Genomic DNA, 10,024 nt, shown 5'->3' with positions numbered 1-10,024 from the left:
CTTCCCAACTACCTGCGCTGCCATCAAGGGTCACTTTCTTGACCTGACCCACACCTGCATCTCTGCCTACTAACACCTGCATCCCTGCCCCACAAATCCCTATACTCTCCCATCTCATTGTCAGCCCACTGATACCTCTTTTCCCGAGCCTTTATCTGGTCACCATACAATGACTTTTCTAGTTCTAGGTACCTGGCCGGATTAGCGACATGCCCCTCGAGGAGGACAATGGAAGACCCATTAAGACGAGGCCGTCAGAAGTGTCAAAATACAACCGTCGCCAGCGCCGCCTGTGGTATAAATACTAGCCCCGACGACCTCTTCTTTGCTAGTCCCTCTCCAGAAGTCACACCGCTAGTATAACCTATGTTAGTACCCCTTTGGGTGTCTCCCTGCTTGTAGATACTCCACCCAAAATCTCCAGAAGACATGCTGCTAAGTATACCCCATGCTAGCCACCTCTATAACGCCACTATACGCCGCTGCCCTATTGGCACTCCACACACCCACTCTTACCTGCTAGTCACCCCATGCTTAAGCTAGTCTACTCCCCCGACTTCACGCTGCTGGACTTCTCCAGCTAGCTGCCTCCTACCGACGTCACCCCTGCTACGATGTCCCCCTATCCTGAAGTCACCGAGAGACTACCCCCAAAATCTTACCTGAAGTAGTGCCTACGCCACTGCTTATTGCTGCACGCCGATGCCCTATTAGCCTGCCAGCGCCCTTACCTTTGTAGATCCTTCCTCTGTTGGGGACCTTGTGTGACAGTGCTTCAACAGACTAAGGTAATATGATTGGAAGTTGTTTGTCAGCCCTTGCCTATAGCTTACCTATGCCTATATACCTATTCTCTTAATTCCTGCAACCTTATACCCATCCATCTCCCTCAAAGATACCTGTGATTTTGATTGTGGTGGAATTGTGATTAAAAGTGACATATTTTAGCTTAACTCGTGTACTTTTGCTTAAAGTGTAATTAATACGTTAGACAAGCATTACAGAAAATAAATGTTACTTTACAACAATTTTCTTGCAAGGGGGTAGAGAGAGGGGACAGGGGAAGGGGAGAAGGGAATTTGGAAAGAAATGGAATGAAAAGAAGCCGAAATAAAATGGTAAGCTACTATGCACAATGCGACTGGCGAGTGTCAGCTTTCCGAACGACTTGAATGAGACGTGGGAGGGACTGGGGCCAAGCCCTTTAGGTAGTAGGGCTTGGTGCAGCGTACACTGGAGTCCTTCCTTGGGAGAAACCACCGGTTTCTCCGAGCAAGGAGGCCGTCTATGGCATGCAGAACCCGCCACTGGTAAGTCACAGTGTTACCCTGGCCTTGGCAATCTTCGGTGAAAGCTGTCACTTGCCTTTCGCTAAGTGCTGAGAATAGTACCATTCCCTGGAAGCAGGTCACCACTGCTGTCTAACACCAGGTACCTACTGCTCGACTGCTAGGTGAACAGGGGCAATGGGAGTGCGAAACGTGCCCAAATGTTTCTCCTCGCCCAGGAATCGAACCTAGGATCTCTCGGTGGTGAGCCGAGCGTGCTACCCTTGCGCTACGAGGTACCCAGAGGGAATAATCGAGATGGCCAACATAATCTATACGAATCATTCTCGTTTTCTACACTTCAGGAAAGACTTGTTTGTTGGACAAACACATAAGTGATGCTAAGAAACTTCACATAACAACAGCGACACTTAATACATAAACAAATCAGGCTCTCTAATCTTGGCCTCTGCAAAAGGAAATCTTACAAGTCTATTAGACGAATTCACATCATTGGTCAGGCCTTTTGTTGTGCGTGCTCTATCCGGCTTACAATCAGATTGCTGATAAGAAAGCACTTGAGAACTTGAGAAATCGATGAAACAGTCAACACTGGCCTTATCTCGTATCCTGGGTAATGAATATGAAACCGATATACCAGTTAACTGTCACTGAAGAAAGACGGAAGCAATGAGACAAAATTTGTGTAAAAACAAACACCAATACATGACATGTGTTTTAAATCCTACAGAAACATCTTAAACAGAAACTTATGAAGAGGGAGCCATCTCTAACCATGCCAGGACCGCCCATAACCAGAGAATTGCAAGAAAAGATATAATCAAGAATATGGAAATAATTGACCAAAGGAGTAAAACCAACCCTCAACATTACACAGAAAACCTTTCTCCTCGCCACGGCCGCCAAGAGACCTGCACCGAGCCGTCCGAGCGAATAAAAATTCCGCACCTGAGGATCGAAATTCTCCCATTCATCCGCAGCACTACAATGGCGCTCGCACGCAAGACGAGCCCCGAACATCAGCATGGGAGAGAAGGCTCCGCCCGAGACGACTCGCCCGGGGAGCCAATCATAATTCAGCACCGATCTCATAGACCCCTATATATATATATAAATACCGAACCAAGCGCCTTGTTTCTCCAAATCTTTCTCAACCACGTCCAGAGAATGACCAACGAGATTGTCGAAACATGTCGACGGTACCACAACCTGAAGTAGAAGAACCTACGAAGGATTCCTAGGATTTCTGATTGAATATTTAAAAAAAAAAAAAACTTCCCGCATTCCACACACTATCCTTTTTCCAATATGAATATTGGCCAGTTGCTTACCAACATCGCTGAGCCTGAAAAGCGAATTATAAGGAAAATATAAAAGACCCTGTATACGATAAATTCGCATAATACAGCCATCCTTTTCAATATCTATTATTATTATTATTATTATTATTATTATTATTATTATTATTATTATTATTATTCAGAAGATGAACTCACTTCATATGGAAGAAGCATACAGGGGCCACTGACTTTAAATTCAAGCTTCCAAAGAATAAGGTGTACATATGAAAGGATTAACAGCAAGTAATATAACATTAACGTAACATAGTCTCCCGACCACAGGAGTCACCCACAGACATCTACCGTCCTTTGGCTTCAAGGTGTCTAGCTATCACACTGCATATCACACAAAGCCTATAAACCGTCCCTGTTTGATGTCAACTGCATCCCTCAGATCATCAGTGATAATGTACCCTAGGTACGAAAGTACCTGTATATAACATTTGCTGCCTCCCAAGGTTATAAGGGAGTATAAACCAACCAGGGCTAGGCCTATAGATCAATGGCATGCATTCGCCTCCTTTCCTCTGCAGGTATCAAAAGGCGTTAGCGGCCTTTACATGAAGGAAAGCTTAGAACTTTGTCGTGAAAGTCAGCAGTAAAATAATCCATGAGAAAGTGCATGAAGAAATTTTCACCACGGAGAAACTAGTAAGCCTTAAAACCAAAACATTTGCGAATAAAATTACAAGTACATTTGTCTCAGGGAAATCAGGACGAAGCATATAAAATGTGGAGGCATGCAATAGCAGCTGTTAATGGTTTTAGCGTTGAAATGGATTGTGAATTCTGCTTAAACAGAAAAAAAGATGGGTCTAGGCCTAAGGCAAAATAGCACACAGTAACTCTGGCCCTTGGAATACTGACGTCTTCACGGTTTAAGTCATTTCATCCCAGATACGAACCCTAACAACAACATTACACTTATTCATCATGGCGTGAATAATGAATAACAGATAACAGCCATCTTACCTCACTTATTATGAAGGGAACAGACTCATTCTACACATGAAAAACCAAAACCTTTCCTGCCTCGTTTGTTGTCAAGTGGAGGTTTCGTCCATAGCTACTTCCCCCGCTGCCCTCCCCTCCCCAAAGCAGCACCTAGAAGCATTGAAGTATTATCGTGAAAAATTGATAATAAGTTTATTATCATCTTACCGTAATATCCTTCAACTAGATTAACACAAATAGAAAAAATATATATGAAATTCAGGTGACGGTGTTCTGATGACCGTAGTTGCTCGGTTGACTCGTTGTTTTGTTTACAATCGAGAATCTGTGATATTTATAAAGATTATGTTTGTGTTCTCGCTTAGTTTTGCTTGCGATTTACGTCGAGTGGTCGAATTTGCCACCGTGCTTTCATTTCAAATGTAAGTGTTACGCCGTATATCTTGTGGAATTTACGCTGCGTATGAGTAGTAACCCTGTAGCATAGGTTTTCATTAGGTGGTAGGCTAACTCTGTAGCCTTACCCTGTTCAAGCCTGTAGCCTAGGCCCCAAACAATATTTTCTTTAACAGCCAGGATTAGAATATGTTATTTATGCCTAGAAACCATTGCGGCCTACAGCTTGTAACTCAACTCGAGTCTAGTCTTTAACTTAACCCCCATCCATGACGTAGCTTGCACACCAGTTAGTTTAGTAAACTGGTTGCTCGGTATGTGTGAGAGGTAGTGACACTGTATGTACTGTGTCAGTGTAGTAGCTACAATTGCTAAGTGTGCGTAGCCTACTGTGTTGCTGTAATGAATATGAACGTCAGCACATAGCCTAGTATAGCCTAGGCATAATGACTCCTCCGTACGTCCTTTTTTTCTTCTATATCGCCGGAACTATATTATGTATTTCAGTTCGTTTTGGGTTTCATTTTATTAATGCACATTCGTCAAGGGTATAACTCCTTTATTTTACTAAAAAAATGGTGGAGAACACCATATGAAAAACACAAGACAGGAGTAAATATGAGAGCACTGACCCTTTTTTTTTTTTTTACTTGATTTAGTATCATCCCGTATCTGTAAGCCCATCCCAGTATTGTCATGATTAATTACTGAGATCACATATCAGGAAGACACTATTTAAGTGAAAATGCCTAATGATGCTGAAGAGAATATATAAGTAAGCAATGGAAGCATTAAGTAGCAGACGTATACATGCCTTATTAGGCTTGTAATTTTTCTTTTGTAAACTTAATCAGTCGACACTGGCAATATAACCTAGCAACAAAACAGGCGACACTGTAATACATTAGAAAAAAAAATATCAGTCATTCATATTAAGAAAAAGGGTTACAATATTCTCATAGTATATATTTGGATATTCATATTCATATACTTTGACTGAGACATTCATGATAATTCATCACAATTCCGTATGTGTAGGGTACGATGTAAAATGGCCTACACTATCTCTCAGTGTTTATTTTGAAAGTAAATATAGCTGGATAGTTGAAAGTGCTTCTTCAGATGATATAAGAAGAAAATAGGCCATTAAATGAAATTTTTAGGCAGCTGGATATGAGGAATTTGTTTCACTTCATTTAGTATATGAGTTATAAGATGAGAACTTCCCACTATGGCGGTTTTTCTATTGGGAATTTCCGAGAAAGATTATTAACAAGCCACGTATTTATTGTTAAATGTGCAAGAACTTGCATCATATAAGCATAGGCCTGTGGAGTAAGTCTAGAGTTATTGTTTTTAGTGAGTTCATTTTAGATTTATTTCATGGTCATTGGGTGGCGAAAGGCCCTGTAGTACCACTTGGGAGTTTTTTTTTTTTTAATTTCCTGTTACCTAATTATTATATACCTACCCTTTCGCAGCATATTAAAAGTTCATAAATATCTTGCTATAGTATCTAGATGTTTTCAGACCTCACATATTTTTCACCATGGTTTTTTATTTTTCTGTAAAAGAAACCTCTAGCCTCAGCAGGTTTTAAGATCTGAGGGCGGACGGAAAAAGTGTGGACGAACAGACAAATAACCTTCTCAATACTTTTCTTTTACTGAAAAATAAGAAAACATGGTGAAAAATATGTGAGATCTGAAAACATCTAGGTGCTTTAGCAAGATATTTATGAACTTTTAATATGCTGCGAAAGGGTAGGTAATAATTAGGTAACAGGAAATAAAAAAAACTCCTAAATGGTACTACAACGCCTTTCACCTCCCAACGTAAAGTTAGCCATGATTGTGCATCTGTGTAGTTCAAAATAACATGAAAAGTGCATAACCAAAACTTACCTTATTAGACTTAAGTCCAGGGCACTAATTCCAAAACAAACTTACAACCCTAAGAGGACAACCTATGAAACAACAGACTGGGACATCCCAACAACCACAACCTATCTCTACAAGAGACCCTCTTCTCCCGACCACGTTTCCTTCACCTCTACCAATGCCATCCCATCTTTACCTTTAGAAAACCCCACCCTATCCCCAAACCACGGTCTGGCACCACTATAGGTGCCAGCAACACAGGCCACCATTAGGCCTTGGCTGAAAGTTTCATGGGCCTGCGGCTGAGAGTTTCATACAACATTATACGCTGTACAGAAAACTCGATTGCCCGCAAGAAACTTCGGCACATTTTTTACTTGTATTTTTTTTTTTTTTTTTAGCTACAGGATCTTTGTATGTAAGAAGTATCGAATAAGATTTAAAGTGATGTATTTTATATAGTATGAGATAAACCGTCTCTTTATGAATATGAAAGTTTTGTAGTAATGTACACTGATGAATCCCTTTCTTCCACAGAACAAACCTCTGTCATGAGATCCCTCTATGTTATGCCTCTGCAGTGAAGGTAAGTACAGTAATGAACCTTTGTTAGGCCTAGTTAGGACCAAGTGTTGAAGGTTAGTTTGAGATGAATTTCTGCATTTTACTTTCATCATTGATGATGCTCTAGGTCAGGTTAGGATGGGGGCTTCAGGGTGGGAGAAGCTCCCCCCCCCTGCCCCGCATCCCCGTTCAGGTAAGGGTCAAATTCCCTAGGTTAGGATGTATCTCTTTGCATTAGTCTATGAATTCTGATCAGCCTGGTAATGACCCAGCTTCCTAGGTTAGGTTAGGTTACGAAAGGTTCGTTTTGGATGGAGCCCTGTAACTGTCCTTGCTGTGTTTTCATGTTTTATAATTTTATGGTGACTGTTACAGTTATATATGCCCCATGTATTTTATCGACAGTGTATGTTATGATTTATGCATGTCGTATATTTCTGACTAGTGCATTGTGCCTTTAAAAACACAAAGATAGACAGAATGGGGCACAGCGCAGAACTGGTTCATAAGGAGACGGAAACAGTTTAAATAAATAAACAGAAAGTGACGATTGTCATTCGTTTTCAGCCTTAGTGTTTAGGTTAATGTATTAAACTTTTCTGCCACAGTTTAAAAAAATATTAGTCCGTCTGCCATCTTTGATATGATAGCATACAATTCAGTTTATTCAATTAAAATTTTTTTTGTGTACCTAAGAGTGGGACAACTCGACAAAAATTTATGGTCCTTACCGTTCACTTTTATGTAATGAATTGTTGTGAAAATTAGTTTTTATAGGAAGCCTTATATATAAGAAAAAAATTAAGTCCAGTCGTGAATAATTCTGTTCGTTTTGAAGGCCGTTTCAGTTTTCTTAGGGACTCAAGGGAAACCGGTTTTTTTATCGTGTTTCTTCGATTTCTTGAATTTACATGACTGATTACATCATACAGGAGATTCGAAAACGACAGAAACCCAGGAAAGCGTAGATATAACGTATATTTTTGTCTTTATTTAAAATCGAGTTCGAGCTAGGGTGAAGTAGCGTAGGCTCCTTTGAAGTAAGAGAGTCTCCCCTTCGATTTCATTTTCTGAGGTTAGAAAAAGGATGGAGTAGTTTTCTTTGGTGGTTTTAACTTTCAACAAAACATATTTCCTTATATTTATTGCAAGAACGATTCAATAAGACAAGCCCCTGTATAATTATTAAGTGAATAATGTTGTGCTTGAATTTGACTTTACTTTGCATTTGAAATAACCGCAAAATGTCCAATATGTGCTTGAAAGCGTATTAAACGTTAGACTTACATTTACGTTCGGAGACTGATATTGACCCAAGTATAATATTCCGTTAAAATACCACCGTACTTATGATGTGTTTTCTCATATTAAAAGTATTCATTCCAAACTATTATCTGTCTTAGGAAGTTACATTATCGTTTCCAGAGCATAATTAGCATTTACAGTTGCCAGGTTGCTAACCAGCTGCTAGCCGTGATCGTATAGTGGTTAGTACATTGCGTTGTGGCCGCAATAACCCAGGTTCGAATCCTGGTCACGGCACTGGTAAATTTTTCTCTTTAAAGAAAACAATTTATAGAGTAAATATGTTCCTACTTAATGGCCATCTTCCTCAAGTGGTAGAAGCGTTATACAATGCTTTATTCATATGTGTAGTGACGTTACACAGTACAGTATACCACATACAGTTGATAAGCCCTTTCACAATCAACAGTAGCTCATAGTTGTTCTGGATTCAGATGGCCTTATGCCAGCATAGGGCTCTTGATAGTACACTCATCAGGGATAGTTTTGGGCAACTACTGGACACAGATTTCCTAAAAGACTGATCTACTGAAATATATATCAGTAGGCCTACATTTTCTGTGTTCATACACCACATCTGTTTTGAAAGAGAGAGAATGAATAAGTAATCCTACGAGATATAGTGAGTATTGAGAGTGAAAAAAAAAGAGTACAAATGTGAATCATGTAGGGAGAAAGGAAATTGTGTGAGAGAGAGAGAGAGAGTAAATAATCCAAAGGCATATAGTGAGTATAGAGAGAAAAAATGTGTATCATGTGAAGAGAAAGGGAATAGTGTTGAGAGAGAGAGAGAGAGAGAGAGAGAGAGAGAGAGAGAGAGAGAGAGAGAGAGAGAGAGAGAGGTGAATAATCTAAAGATATGTAGTGCGTAATGAGACTGAAAAAGATAAAACAAATGTGAATCATGTGAAGAGAAAAGGAATTGTGTTGAGAGAGAGAGAGAGAGTAAATAATCCAAAGGGATATAGTGAGTATAGTGAGAAAAAAAAGAGAGAAAAATGTGTATCATGTGAAGAGAAAGGGAATAGTGAGAGAGAGAGAGAGAGAGAGAGAGAGAGAGAGAGAGAGAGAAAAGTAAATAATCTAAAGAGCAGTGCGTAATGAGACTGAAAAAGATAAAACAAATGTGAATCTTGTGAAGGGCAAGGGAATTGTGTTGAGAGAGAGAGAGAGAGAGAGAGAGAGAGAGAGAGAGAGATTTGAGCACGAAATGGCAAAGACAGACAGGACCACAAACCGTCTTTTCCTCAGCGGTCGGCCACCAGAGTAGAATTTGCACCCACTGTCACACTCCATATGCAGCCGATTAGATCTCGGCGTTTCTTCACAATCTCCCTCGGAAGGGTGGGCAGGGTGATGGGAGGAGGGGCGGGAGGGAGAAGGCAAGACACCCCTTTGAATTCAAACCGGCCTCCTCTAAAGCTGACAGCTTTTCCAATTAGCATACTTAGAAATTCTGAGGCGGGTTCTTTTGGCGTGGTTGGGAGGTCTTTCAGAAACGCGCAGAGCGAAAATTTTACCAAGTTTGCGCAGCGTCCTGTCCCCTTGCGCGAAGAGCTGATCGAAAGGGTTTGTTTATTTTGTGGGAAGGGTTTAATTTTTTGGGGGGTAGGTGCCCGGGGAGTGGACTCAGCGTTTAAGAGTGATATCAACTGCGATAATCTGTGTTGGTTTTAGTGAATATTACGGGCTGTCTCTGTGTGTTCAAGATGGAATTCTTGTAGTTGGATTAATTATCCCCCCAAAAAAATAGAGAGAGAGAGAGAGAGAGAGAGAGAGAGAGAGAGAGAGAGAGAGAGAGAGAGAGAGAGAGAGAGAGAGAGAAGGGAGGGGGTGTCTGATATTCTCTCTTTCCATCAAAGGTACACAATTGACCAACGTGGATAATTCCGTAAGAACGTCTTCGGCGACTTGTTTCACTCCAGAAGGCGCTACTCGGCGTTATAGGTCCCAGTGTATATTCTATTCTATTCTATTCTATTCTATTCTGTTCTGTTCTATTCTATGCCTAAGGACCGAAGGGACGCTGCAAACGCCCTTTAGTCATACCTACAGTACACCACGTTAGGTGCACTGATGCCACTACCCCCCCACCACACCTTTCCCTACAGGGCTATTGAGCGGTCCATGATCCTACGAAATTCTTAAACCCGTGACTTCGGGAGTTTTGTACCTGGGCTGGGCGACAGCGACCCCTGACAGGTGTGGCGCCAGGTATTCTCTCTTAATTGACTCCTGGCCGATAGCGTTGCTGACGTCAGCATGAATGACTCTCCTTTCATTGCTCTTTTCGGCG

General features: G+C 41.0%; 1 non-coding gene across 1 annotated transcript; it reads left to right on the top strand.

Annotated features, from left to right (window-relative positions):
- The first annotated feature begins 7,893 nt into the window (after positions 1-7,893).
- TRNAH-GUG (transfer RNA histidin (anticodon GUG)) lies at positions 7,894-7,965 on the top strand. The gene has a single exon. It is a non-coding gene; the product is annotated as a tRNA-His (tRNA).
- The last annotated feature ends 2,059 nt before the right edge of the window (positions 7,966-10,024 follow it).

This window comes from Macrobrachium rosenbergii, chromosome 29 (assembly GCF_040412425.1).
Source record: "Macrobrachium rosenbergii isolate ZJJX-2024 chromosome 29, ASM4041242v1, whole genome shotgun sequence".
NCBI classification, from domain to species: Eukaryota; Metazoa; Arthropoda; class Malacostraca; order Decapoda; family Palaemonidae; genus Macrobrachium; species Macrobrachium rosenbergii.
The sequence above is the reverse complement of the archived record's forward strand: the minus strand, read 5'-3'. Positions and strand labels throughout refer to the sequence as shown.